Source organism: Neofelis nebulosa, chromosome 3 (assembly GCF_028018385.1).
Source record: "Neofelis nebulosa isolate mNeoNeb1 chromosome 3, mNeoNeb1.pri, whole genome shotgun sequence".
NCBI classification, from domain to species: domain Eukaryota; kingdom Metazoa; phylum Chordata; class Mammalia; order Carnivora; family Felidae; genus Neofelis; species Neofelis nebulosa.
In genome coordinates this window covers 152,159,756-152,173,567 of record NC_080784.1, presented here as the reverse complement: position 1 = coordinate 152,173,567, position 13,812 = coordinate 152,159,756, and the positions used below count along the sequence as shown (strand labels likewise).

At 36.7% G+C, this 13,812-nt stretch overlaps 1 long non-coding RNA gene across 3 annotated transcripts in view; it reads right to left on the bottom strand.

Annotated features, from left to right (window-relative positions):
• Positions 1–953: 953 nt before the first annotated feature.
• Positions 954–13,812, bottom strand: part of LOC131507518 (uncharacterized) — a 52,737-nt gene continuing 39,878 nt past the window's right edge. For all 3 annotated transcript variants that reach the window (XR_009259538.1, XR_009259536.1, XR_009259537.1), the window contains exons 5-6: positions 8,414–8,504; positions 954–1,198 (exon numbers count right to left, since the gene is read on the bottom strand). This is a non-coding gene — a long non-coding RNA (uncharacterized LOC131507518). The remainder of the gene's footprint in view (positions 1,199–8,413; positions 8,505–13,812) is intronic.

The following is a 13,812-nucleotide window of genomic DNA, read 5'->3' as shown; positions in this document are numbered from 1 at the left end:
TTTTTCTACTTACATCACTACTGTGGATGTGCCAATATACATACATATGAGTGTTTGATACATATATGTATATGTACGTGTATGTGTATATTTATACATATACACAATCTGATTATCTATCTGGCAAAATAATATTATTATTTGATCAGGTAAATCCTCTCTCTTTACTTTGGTGGGTATGAAGGGTCTTAACTATCAACTGACATTTGCTCCTCCATAAATTTTAGTGTTACTTTGTTTAATTCTCAAAACTATCACATTAGAATTTTAAGTAGAATTTCACTATGCTTATAAATTAGTTTTGGAAGAACTAACATCTTTACAATGTTAAGCTTTCTCATTCACAAACATGTTAATTTTTTCTTCAAATAGCAGAAATAGGAAACAATATCCCACATCTACCCCCCAAAATTTTTAGATAATGACAAAATGGTCTAATTAGGTTTTACATAGGTGCTGGATACTTGAATAAAGATTAAAGATTTATTTGGAGGAAATTAAGACCTATTTCATTTAGTTTTCTCATTTATAAAGCAAAAACTACTATCTCAGTGCTAGTCAAAATAGCTGGTCATGACTTGATTCCACTGATAAAGGGAGATGAGATACCTATACCAGAGTTCTTATTTCATCAAGGAAGTCTTCTAAGAAGAAAAAACATCCACATAATTATTGGAAATGATTTCTAGATTCCCTTTTAACTGTTTCTATTAAAAAGCTATTTCTGTTAATTTTTCAAATTTCTGAAAGTGCTTTGATTCTTTATGGGTTATTTTAACAATTTTGTTTTCCTCTAGTCTTTCACATATCAATACTTTCATTGATTATAAGTCATCTTTACAGAAGAGGAAAGAAGAAAGAAGATATAAGTTAGAGAAAATAAAGCACATTATCATTTCTGTGTTCCAGTGGCACAGGAAAGCCAGTTAAAAACAAACAGTAGTATTAGTTGATTAATTGAAGAACCCAGAAAATCAGCACAACTTTATTTTACTTAATCATGTTGTTCTAATAGGTGTTTTCTGGAGAAATACTTTATAGGGAAAAGTGGTCTGTCCTCAAGATACCTTCTTCATCCATAAGCTTCTGAATTCCTTTTTCCTTCCTCTTAGACAATTTCAGTAGTTGATATTTTTCTTCTCAATCCAAGCCTCTTTGTTTAAATGCCTGTATCATTATTGTCTTCTGTAGGGGAGAACTGGAATCAACACGTGATTAGACAATGTTTACCACCAAAGTAAGGGGGGCAAAAGGGATGAAATAGTTAATGGTGTTTGTATTTCAGAATTATGGCAAGAGTAAAGAAAGTGTGAAACACTTTTTTAATGCTCCTTTGTATCCTTCTCCAGCCAACTCTGACTGACCTGCAAATTTACGTATGGAATTTCTTCAACATATAGAAATAATTCTACAGAAATAAGATATAGAATAATTCTGACTATACAATGTGGCTGGAGTGGAACACAGATGTGTATACCCATTTTAAAACTCTACAGATAGTGACATGGAACTGTAATTATGGTTTGTGATGGGAGCTCATGTGCCTAATTATATATCTAATTCTTAAATCAAATCAATAACACCCTATCAAGCTGTCCAGCATATTATTGAACCCCCTCAATGACAATGAACACATTTTCGAAAGCAACCTTATCCAACTTTAGATAGTTCAGGATCGAAGAAATTCCTCCAAAATCAGTCTCATGGCGACTTTCAGAAATTGGTCTGATGTCTTTCCATTGAAGCTATTGAAAATAAGTCCAATTCACTTCACCCAAGATGGCCTTTCAAATTTTTCAACTAGATTCACTTCTGACACACCCTTTTCCAGGCTCAACACCTTCATCTCTTTAAGCTTTTCCTATATTACAACATTTGCAGTCCATCTCACCAGCTCTGTTCTTGCTATCTGAACACATTATGGTTTGTCTGTATCTGCTCTTAAAAGGCATCCTCAGAACAGATGAAATCCTTCAAATGAAATCTCAGAACCTGGGAGATCAAAACTAGTTTTCACTCAATTTAGATGCTATACTTAAATGACTGTATTTTAATATTTTATTTGTACTGCTCTTTGCGGCATCTATATCACACAAATAGCTCACGTTTAACCTAGGTAACCTAAAATTCCTAAATGAACAACTCGCTTTCCACAAATTTATACTTGGTGCCAACTTTTGGCTCTTAGAAAAGGACATTGCATTTGTTACTAGAAATATCTATCAAATTAGAGTTGATCTACTGTTATTGCATTACCATTTTGGATTTTGCTTCTGTCATCATTTCTAGTCCTCTCTGCTTCTGTGCCTTCTCTATATTTATTCACGTCACTAATAAAAGTGCTCAAGAGAAGAAAGACTAGGATGGAGCTCTGGCACTGACAGCAGGAATTGTCCTCCAGACAATGACATGGGTTCATTGGTTGAGCAGCCCTGATTGTATCCTTTGAGTACGTTTCTTTCAATAGCAATTAATTTATTTAGTTGTATTAGGTTCTAGTCCATATTTCCAAATGATTTCCAAACAGGCATAGCAAGAGCTTTCCAAACATTCTGGTCCAAACATTCAAAGCTTACCATACTATCCTTATAACTCTTACTGTAAAAAAAGCAAATGAGGATTCAACTTCAGCCCACTGACAATTGACAGCTTTTACAAATGCTGCTTTTCTACTCACGGTGCACCAAACTATCCGTTTAATAATCTCGCCTAGAATCATGCCCAAATTTGATGATAAAAACCTACCCCTGTCAACATCAGGCATACCTAGGCTCTCCCCATGTTTCTTACAGTTTCTTCTCACTATGTTATAATTATTCATGTATCTGTGATTGAAGGCAAGAGCTGTATCTAAGGACCGTGCCTGACATATGAAGTATTTGTTGAATGAAAAAGTGAAAAACCCTCAGTCATTTATAGTTATTAAAAATGGAGGCATTGAAAAGATTTTATATATTTTTTAAATACTTATTTATTTGGTGGGAGAGTGCACAACTGGGCAGGGGCAGAGAGAGGGAGACAGAGGATCTGAAGCAGGCTTTGTGTTGACAGGCTGACAGCAGCTAGCCCAATGTAGGGCTTGAAATCACGAATCGCAAGATCATGACCTGAGCTGAAGTCAGATGCTCAGTCGACTGAGCCACCCAGGTGCCCCAACAAGATTTTAGATAACAGGTGTAGTGGAAAGACTAGACTAAGGTGGCACCTATGATTCATACCATCTGGTATTTACACCATGATATAAGTGGAACCTGTGACTTATGTCTAACCAAGTGAATACAGCAAAGGTGTCGGGATATGTTTGTTTACAAGCATATAAATATATTACATAACACTGTAATACCCATCTTGTGAGGAGACTCCCCCTTCATTGATGGTTTTGAGGAAGAAATCATTGGGGTAGAACTACATGGCAAGAAACTGGGGGCAGCTCCTAATCAACAGTCATCAAGAAATTGAGGTTCTCAAGCCAATAATACACACACACACACACACACACACACACACACACACACACAAATGAATACTGCCAATATCATGTGATCTTGGAAGCAAATCCTTCCCCAATCAAACCTCAGATGAGATCTCACCAATTGGCCCCTTGAATTCAGTCTTAGAAGTGACTCTGCTAAGCCATGCCTTGACTTCTAAGCCACAGAAACTGTATATCCAAATCATCCAGGAAGCTTTGTAATCATATACATGTTCCAACCTCAATTTTTAGAGTATTATGAAAAAGCCCCTTGGGAATTCTGATGTTTACCACTGTGAGGAACCCCTGACCTAAACTAACCACCAATTTTATTATAAAAATTAAAACTAAAATTATGTAAGAGTAGTACCTTTCTTGTTATCACAGTGCTAATGACAAGCAGTCAGGACTTACTTTTCCCCTTTCACATGAACACCTTCATACATACCCTATGTACTGACTACTCTGTCCTTAAACACACAAAGGATCCCACATTAACAACAACAAAAAAAAGGTGGGAGAAGACTTTGTCACACCTTCCCTCTGTTTCCATTCCATTCATTCTTTTTAAAGGAAGTTCTAGGCCTGTTACTGCCATTTCACCACTCACTCCCATGTTCTACAACTTTTGATCTTACTAAATCCACTCACTAAGATACCTGTAACCTCTTATAATCCACAGGATACGATGCTCACCCTGTTCTTTTTCTTCTATTATGGAAGCACAGCCCTAAGTGATAATAAATAAAGGACAGAAGCAAAGATCAAGAACAAAGATTACTGCCCTACATCTTCCTTGGGTTGGGCTGGTTTATGCCTTCTCAATTTCAGCAATAGCATGCCATTGAAGATGGCAGGAACTACCATCAATCCCAGGGTTTATCTAATAGTTGACTTCACCAACCAGCCCCCTTGCCTTCTAGTGATTAGAGAAAACTTTGTTTTACATTCTCAGATTTACCAAAGAGTAAGTAAGCCAGAAGCTATTTCGGTATCAGTCTTTTAGTCCTAAGAAACTATGAACACTATAAAAACAATACTGTTGGAGGGACCAGCCCAGGGACAAATATTCTGGAATTCTCTTCCCCAGCAGGCCAGGCCCTTATTTTCCTGTCTTCAAGCATCCCTGTGGCCTGAGGCCTGCAGCAGTGAGAGGTGAAGGATGGTTCAGACACGGACGGCAGTCCGCTCAACCCATGTGAAGACAATAGTCCTATTGGTACAATTTCTTTCCTTGGCTACAAAGGTAATCTCCTCTTAAGTGGTTAGTGGTAGAAATTTTGGTTTGGTAATACTACATTAATTGGAATGGAGGAGTAAATCAGATCTAAGATTGTAACTGGATCCCTCCCACAGCCAGGCAGAAACCAAGAGAGAAGGTACTGCCTAATGAATAGGTGTTCTAAATGAATATAAAAGAGACAAGAGATTCTGATTCCAGCAATGTCCAAGCAGGGTATTCAAGGTATGCTTTATTCTTCAGCAATTGTGCATTTAGTCTTTGCTTTTCCCTAAAGACTCTGCAAGTTGTGTTAAAGTATGCCTATCAGTATTCCACTAACAGACACGTCTCCACATTTTTGCTATTTTGTTCATATTTATCATAAGAATCTTGGTCTCCTAGGCCCATCTGTGACCTCTTGGTCTTGATTCCAGAACCACCTTTCTTATCTGAGATTATAGATTTTGAGTGCATCTAGGTCATACCTGCTTATCGTATAATATCCTTGCCTCTGGCATGCATCTGCCTTTCTTGTAAAACAATCTTTTCTGGACTTTCCTTAGGTCTCTTTTACATGCCCCCATTTTTAAAGAATTCATGCCATGCATGCTAACTTCATCCTACCACCTCAACTCATATTCTTCAATGCTCCCTCTGTAAAGGCCCCTTTCTTATCCTGAAGCAAGAGGCTCAGAAGTTACAGTGACAAAGTTTCTGGTACATCAGTGTCCATGGCTGCAGTGATACATTCTTTACCTAATCTAGTTTATATCTGTCCTCTCAGCTCCTCTGAAAGAGATAAGCTATTCTATTAACAAACAGGGCAGACTGTGTCCTCCTGGCTATCCCCAGATTGAACTATAGTTCCACTAATGAAATTGTGCTCCTTCACTTGGAGAACCAGAGCTCGAACTTGAGAGGTTTCCTTTCAAACTTATAATCACTCTTTCCCTATAAATCTGCTCAGAACTGACCTCAAAACTATAATTTCTCTCTCGGGCCTCTGGATTCTTTCTTCCCTGAATCCATTTTGGTTGTGCTCTTTGTGTCAATATTTGTATACACCCCAAAGTTTTGACAGAACCCAAATTTGTCTCTAAATGGATCCCTCCAGTATAACATCAACTTTCCCTAGATACATCTGATTTTTCCTTCATATAGTCATTTGGAAAGACATCCAACTCTTCTCTGTCTCTCCATTTTTACTAGGAAAAGAAAACTACTTTATAATTATTTAAACCATCATGTATAACCATTTGCAACAGATTTTTAGAACGGCATACCAGATTAAATATATACATTTTCTTCAGATTAAACATGTTAAAATATAATCTTCCAATAGGTAAAAAATAAATAACATGAGATTTCCATTTCAAATTAAGTCTTTTAACAAGCCAAAGGCTTCTTATCCAAGACCATGGATACCATAAAGAATCAACAACTTCATAATGAAGAGAGACCCTGTGACTACACAATAGTGATGAGCACTGTCCATTTACCCAGCATCTGCTGAAAAAACAAGTATGCAGTGAGAATGAGAGGGAACAAAAGAGTTTGTATCCCCTGATTCTCCTTCTCTACCCTTCAGGTGATCCCAGGAGTCACATCATTGATAGCATTTCCATCAGGATGAGACTCTCCTGTTTGGGAATGTGGCATACAAGGGAAAAGTTAGAGAGCTGCACCTAATAGCAAAACAAATCCAATTATGTACCAGCGATTTTAATGCCTTTCTGAGATTGAAGTGGCTCACTAAAGCTCAGACTGTAAAGATCCAGGGAGCATGTTTATTTATTTATACCATGACTCCCTCCAAATAGGATTTGAGGCAGCTCAGTGAGCATGTTAATAATGCTTATTCTCAAGACCCTATTTACCGCGTTGTGCTGCAGGAGATATCATTACCCCTGTTTGCTCTTAGAAAATCTGACTTTTTGGAGGATTTTTTGTGGAACTTTCTGGAATTCAGAAGGGACCTTGAGGACTGCCTTCCTCTGATCCTGCAGGATTGTGGACATGGGAGGGAAAGAACCCAAATACTGGGGTGGAGCCATCACAGAAGGCAGGAATAAAATGAGCATGCAGAGTTTGAGGATGCCCAGGTAAGTCTTGGTGCACAGAAGTCAGTGCCCACATGAGGCCCCCATCTGGAAAGGGAACTTCAAGAATTAGTGAATGTGTTCCTGACACCAGAGGATGAGGCTTGTTCTGGGTATTAAAATTTTCTTCTTGATATATGTGATGAGAGCACTGTATAGTTTGGAAGCCTCTGCTGTCTAGAAATGAATGTTTCTCATATTTCTGGCTGGGAAAACAGGTCAAGAGAGAAAAAGTGCTGACTGAGAGCTCATTAGGTACCTGGTACTATGCTTGGTGTCTTCCATATGAAGTTTCAACTGAACTGTATAAGAAATCTGCCAGATTGGAGCTGTTGCTCCCCTTTGTGTAGTTGAGTTCCAGAGAAGGGTAGCTCCTTTGCCAAAGGAAAGGCAGCTGAGAAGTGATGAGGCTGGAAGTCAGGCTTGAATCCATTTGTGACCCATAGATGTCTTATCTTTGTGCTAAGCTAACTGATACCCAACACTGTGCCTAGCATACAGCAGGCATAAGACATGTTTGCTTGCAGGAATGACACAAAAATATAAAAACTACTCATTCCACAGATATTGACAGAGTGCCTACTATGTGCCAGACACTATGAGTCAACATAGGATAAATTCAGCACTAAAATTGCAATTCTAATGTAAATCAGCTTTAATATGAAAATGAAATTAGGCCAGCAGGGAGGCCATAAATGAGCCTATTATAATACATCCCATAAGAGGAAGAGCAGCCAGGAAAAATGAGGTGAAGGGATGATGAGATAATGTAATTTTAAAATTGGCTTCTGTTCTCCTGAAATACTTTTAAGATTTTACTGCAAAATTACACAGTCATCAGGAATATGCCATTTTTAAAAGACTTTCTCACTTGGGTCAGTGCATAAATAATAATACACGTTTAAAAATGCATGACTATTCATTAAACCATTGACCACTTCCAGCCTATTGAGTACATAAGTATATTAAAAATTACTTTAATACATATTTACCCAATAGACCAGAAAAGTTCCTTTGGTACATGATGTGCATTTAAAAAGCTGCCTGCATACGGAGTTATCGGATCTAAACCAGAGTTGGCTGCCAACTACATAATATGCATTTTAAAGAACAACCTAATTATGTGCTTACCCAAGAGAACAAAGTTAATACTGAGGGTCAATAATTATTACCTTCCTTTACTACCTTTTATTTTTTTCTGTCAAATAAAATAGAGAAAAAGAAGTTTATATCTGCCCTCTCGTATGTTTTATCTTGACAACTACTGCCTCAATGCCTCTCTCACCCTCACTTTCAAAAAACAAAAACAGAGCGGGGGGGGGGGGGGTGGGAGGAGAAGAGACAGAGAGGGGAGGGGACAGAAGGGAAGAAGGGAGAGGTGGTTGTTGTTTTCTTTTCTTTTTTTAAGAAAACTATGTGTAATTAAAAGTAAGTACCTTTATAGCAAATGCAGATGGTCAAAAATCCATCTTTTAATGTTTGCTATTTTCTTCCCTTCTGTACTAAAAGATTATACTATTAACCACAATTTACTAGTGTTCCCTGTGTACTTTTACAGAAACATGACTATCTCTCCCCTTTCTCTTTGGTAAGACACAATGATAAAGATTTCTTTCTCACCTTGCACAAATGTAAAAGTCCTCTGTTATTTAGTCATGGAATCTGTGTCTACCAGCACGATGTGGGAGAGTTCTCAGCACAAAATCTATTCCTGTTCACAAACATGTAAAAATTAAAAGGTGTATTTTCAACAAATATACTAATTCACTAGTTTCTCTGCTCACTGCTCTTATTGTCCTACACTGATGTGAGGGTTATCACCCCACCAGTAAATGGTGCTGACAGACCAGATAGCAACCTTCACAACCTCATTCTAGAGACAACATTCCCCCTTAATTTCTAGTAATGTAGAATCACCCCGTTAGCTCTAAAGAGCACATGCAACATGCAACTACCACTTTGTATTTATTTTTTTTGATTTAATGTTATTTTTTATTTTTTAAAATTTACATCCAAATTAGTTAGTATATAGTGCAACGATGATTTCGGTAGATTCCTTAATCCCCCTTACCCATTTAGCCATCCCCCCTCCCACAACCCCTCCAGCAACCCTCAGTTTGTTCTCCATATTTATGAGTCTCTTTTGTTTTGTCCCCCTCCCTGTTTTTATATTACTTTTGTTTCCCTTCAAAGTGTGCCACACTTTGTATTTAGGTATGAGATGTCAACTGGTTGTATAACAGTGAGTCATACGTCTATGAGTACAGATGGTTCCTATACATACTATTCCTAAGTGTTATTCTTATGTTCATCTGTTTTGTCTCTTAAAGTCCTCATATGAGGGAAGTCATATGATTTTTGTCTTTCTCTGACTGACTAATTTCACTTAGCATAATACCCTCCAGTTCCATCCACATAGTTGCAAATGGCAAGATTTCATTCTTTTTGATTGCTGAGTAATACTCCATTGTGTGTGTGTGTGTGTGTATATATATATATATATATATATATATATATATATATCACATCTTCTTTATCCATTCATCCATCAATGGACATTTGGGCTCTTTCCATACTTTGGCTATTGCTGATAGTGCTGCTATCAACATGGGGGTGCATGTGTCCCTTTGAAACAGCACACCTGTATCCTGTGGATAAATGCCTAGTAGTGTAATTGCTGGGTCGTAGGGTAGTTCTATTTTTAGTTTTTTGAGAAACCTCCATACTGTTTTCCAGAGTGGCTGCGCCAGCTTGCATTCCCACCAACAATGCAAAAGAGATCCTCTTTCTCTGCATCCTCGCCAACATCTGTTATTGCCAGAGTTGTTAATGTTAGCCATTCTGACAGGCGTGCAGTGATATCTCAGTGTGGTTTTGATTTGTATTTCCCTGATGATGAGTGATGTTGAGCATTTTTTCATGTACTGGTTGGCCATCTGGATGTCTTCTTTGGAGAAGTGTCTATTCATGTCTTTTGCCCATTTCTTCACTGGACTCTGTTTTTTGGGTGTTGAGTTTGAGAAGTTCTTTGTAGATTTTGGATACTAACCCTTTATCTGATATGTCATTTGGAAATATCTTCTCCCATTCTGTCAGTTGTATTTTAGTTTTGCTGATTGTTTCCTTCACTGTGCAGAACTTTTTATTTTGATGAGGTCCCAGTAGTTCATTTTTGCTTTTGTTTCCCTTGCCTCCAGAGACGTGTTGCGTAAGAAATTGCTGTGGGCAAGATCAAAGAGGTTTTTGCCTGCTTTCTCCTCGAGGATTTTGAAGGCTTCCTGTCTTACATTGAGGTCTTTCATCCACTTTGAGTTTATTTTTGTGTATGGTGTAAGAAAGTGGTCCAGGTTCATCCTTCTGCATGTCGCTGTCCAGTTTTTCCAGCACCACTTGCTGAAGAGACTGTCTTTATTCCATTGGATATTCTTTCCTGCTTTGTCAAATATTAGTTGGCCATACGTTTTTGGGTCCATTTCCAGGTTCTCTATTCTATTCCATTGATCTGAGTGTCTGTTCTTGTGCCACACTTTGTATTTAGGTATGAGATGTCAACTGGTTGTATAACAGTGAGTCATACGTCTATGAGTACAGATGGTTCCTATACATACTATTCCTAAGTGTTATTCTTTATCACTCAATGGTATTTTATTTCTAAAAATCTATTTTGAATAGGTTTACTTCCTCTCTTTACCACCATTCCCCCATTGCTAAATCAATTACATTCTATCTACAATAATTAACACAGAAATCTTTCACAAATTCTATTTGAGCCTTAAGAATTGTCTACTTTCTATTCTAGATGTGTTTATTTCAATCAGTCCAGAGAGATGAATTCAGGTTTGTTAAAGACGGATAAAAAGACTAAAGTCAACTTATTTTTTAAAATTTATCCCAATAATTTATAATTTATTCTTCCTTCTTTTCATTGTTTAATCATTGTTTCATACCTGAAGAATACCCCAGAGATTTAAAAGCTGGTGTGAGTTTCTTAAATACACTTTGTAATTTTATAGAGGAGGGGAGAAGTCTTAGAAGAAGCTAAGTGGACCATAATTAAAGCAAAGTTTATTTTATATCAGCACAGTAATTAAAATATAATTAATATTTAAAGAAACAACTCTAATACTAAAAACATATATCTAAACTCCCAAGCAACTATACTAATGAGCTCAATGATTCAACTTCATGTACTCATGCTTCTTACTCTCCAGTTGACAAGAATAACAAGCATAATTGGAAACATTTTGTAAATATAAAGTCACTATTTTTATTGTAGATATGGATATAGATGTATAACAAAGAACTAAATAAAATTTAAAAATAAGGTCAACATCATAAAGCTAAACCACTTCCTATTACTCAGATTGGCTTATTTTAGACACATCACTCTCTATGAGCAGTAAACTCTACTCAAGGGTCAGGTTCACTTTCTCCTTTTAAAACAGCTGTAAGATACATACTAAAAATTAGAACAAACTAGAAGACTTTAGAGTCTCTAGGCTGTTTGCCGTGTGTAGTATTTTTCTAAGCCTCTGAGAAATACATCAGTACCTGTTTGTTTGAGAGCATGCTCTCCTTCTGTTCTAATAATTTTTAAATACATTTTGCATTATTTTTAAATTCCTTTGGCCATTAGATTCACTGACAAAACAAAACACACCTTAGTCTAATGGCATGAATTTTCTCTGTCACCATCTGGGTTGAATTGCGGTATTGGGAAAATCAGTTTAAATGCACATCACACAATCTTTTTGCATGTTCTTTCTCTAGGAGTTTTCTTCCCAAAGTTGCACTTTCTCTTGCCCAACCACATTCCTCCCTCAGGCATGATATGGTGCCCTCTCTTCACAGAACTGGAAAAGCATGACTCAAAAAGGAAACCAGATTTATTTTTTAAAGGTGAGATTACACCACACTTTGTTTCTAAAACCTAATGAGTGAGTGGATGAGTGTTTAATTGAGAAAGACAGGAAAAAGAAAGAATATGGATGCTCAAGATAGTATTTAAGAGCTTCCCTTCTTATTCTAAGTTGGATTTCCAGATTTAGAAAATAAAAATATAAGACTACAAGTTAAATTTGGATTTCAGATAAATAATGAATATTTTTATGTCGGTCCCATGCAGTATTCATATATACTTTATACACTAAAAAAAAATTTTTTTTATTACCTAAAACTCAAATTTAAGTAGGTTACCTATATTTTATCTGGCAATCTATCTCCCAGCTTCTCCTTAGTGTAATACTCAACTTATTTTATTATAAACAAGTACTTTGGGGATGGGCTCAAGCTAAGTACTCCCCTAAAATTGGTCCAAGTTTAGCAACTTTTTTCCTTGAATTGGAAAAAATTTTTTAAAAAAGAAAGGTAATCTCGAGCTGCAAAATTGAGAAATTGCATGGGTTCAGACTGCCCAAGAGCTCATCATTTCTCAGAAAATTAAGAGAATGAGAAATGAAACCATTCCATTTTTCATCCTCCACCTACAAATTATCTATAATTACACCCATTCTTATCTACTACCTTCAGTTTTAGAAGTGTCTCTCTTTCTATAAGTCCTTCAGATCTTATGCTAACCCATTGCTTTTGATTTTCAATCAAATGTCCCTCTCTTCCCTAAACTCTCAAACTTTGACTTTCATCTACTTCTATCCTCATTCTACATACATATTCATCTCATATTCAGACCTAATCTCCACTAGTTGCATCTTCATTAATCACCATCTTTTCACAGACAAAAGTAGGCAACAGTGTTGACTTCCCTTCTTCTTCCTATCACTCATCATTAAGCGCTGAACCAGGGAAATAGATGAGAGCCCATACATCCTTTGTATGCCAAAATAACATTCCTAAACTTCACTGTAATGTTCCCACACAAGCACCAACCAAAATATTGTATTTCAACTGTCAGGAAAAAAATAAAACTTCAAAAAGACATGAGATTTACTGTATGAAATTATAAAATTTATGTTATATTCCATTTAGTTCTACAACTAAAAAAAGAACATATTTTCATCCAAACAGAAAATAAAAAGAAAAACTTCCATCACGATATAATGAAAAGACATATAATTATTACATCCAACGTTTCTGAGCTTCATCTTACAAATTCCTTTTTCATACATGTCTGTGCTTCAACTCACTCCATTCTCATTTCTGCCCTCACCACCCCATTGAAGCTACTCTCAGTTAAGACCATCAATCTCTTCTTATTCTTATATGAAAGGAACATCTGTTAGCCTTTATTTTATAGTCTCTGATGTGATTGAACACTAGATTTTCCCATTCATGAAATCCCCTTCTCCACTGGTATATTATAAAGACACCCTTCCTGTCCATTTTCCTACCTATTCAACACTTTCTTGTAGCCATGAATTCCCTCCTTAAATATGTGTGCTCCTTTACATTCTATACATTTTCCTGGACAAGTCCTAAATCTATGGTTTCAATTGCCACTTACAAGCTGATGACTTCCAAATGTTTATTCCCAATCCAAAACTCACTCTTTTTTTTAATGTTTATTTATTTTTGAAAGAGAGAAAGTGTGTGAGCAGGGGAGGGGCAGAAAGAGGAAGACAGAGAATCCCAAACAGGCTCTGCACTGTCAGTACAGAGCTCGACGTGGGGTTCGAACCCACAAACCATGAGATCATGACCTGAGCCAAAATCAGGAGTCAGACATTTAATCTGAGCCACCCAGGCATGCTTCTAACACAAAACTCACTTGTAAGTTCCTTCTTGATATGTCCACCTGGATATCCCCAAATTCAAACAAATTGAAAAGTAAACTCATCCTCTTTAAACTTAAATCTACTCTTCCTCTTTTACTTAATCTTTCAAAAATAACATCTTCCTTCCTTCCTTCCTTCCTTCCCGCCTGCCTGCCTTCCTCATTTCTCAGAAAATTAAGAGAATGAGAAGTGAATCCATTCAATTTCTCATCCTCCACCTACAAATTATCTATAATTATACCCATTCTTCCTCCCTTCCTTCCTTCCTTCCTTCCTTCCTTCCTTCCT